Here is a 237-nt window from a genome sequence, read left to right as displayed (position 1 = left end):
AGTACAAATAGCTAAACATCTTTGTGCTGCTCTAGGTACGAGTGCTGCTGCTGCTGCTGCTGCTGCTGCTCCTGCTGCTGCTGGTGTTTTTGGTGTTGTTGGCGGTGGTGGTGCAGCAGCAGCAGCAGCAGCAGCAGCAACGGGAGGAGCAGCAGCAGCAGGAGGGTGCATTGGCATCAACAGCATCATCCTCCCGCATGGCTGCTGCTGCAGCAGGTGCAACAGCAACCGCAGCAA

At 57.8% G+C, this 237-nt stretch overlaps 1 protein-coding gene across 1 annotated transcript in view; it reads left to right on the top strand.

Moving 5' to 3' along the window:
• Window positions 1–237, top strand: part of EMH_0014210 (uncharacterized protein) — a gene marked incomplete at both ends in the record, with an annotated part of 12379 nt that overhangs the window by 2348 nt on the left and 9794 nt on the right. The window lies entirely within an intron of this gene.

This window comes from Eimeria mitis, genomic scaffold, assembly GCF_000499745.2.
Source record: "Eimeria mitis Houghton genomic scaffold, Emh_scaff494, whole genome shotgun sequence".
Lineage (NCBI taxonomy): Eukaryota > Apicomplexa > Conoidasida > Eucoccidiorida > Eimeriidae > Eimeria > Eimeria mitis.
Note: the sequence above shows the minus strand (reverse complement) of the source record. Positions and strands in the feature narration are given on the sequence as shown.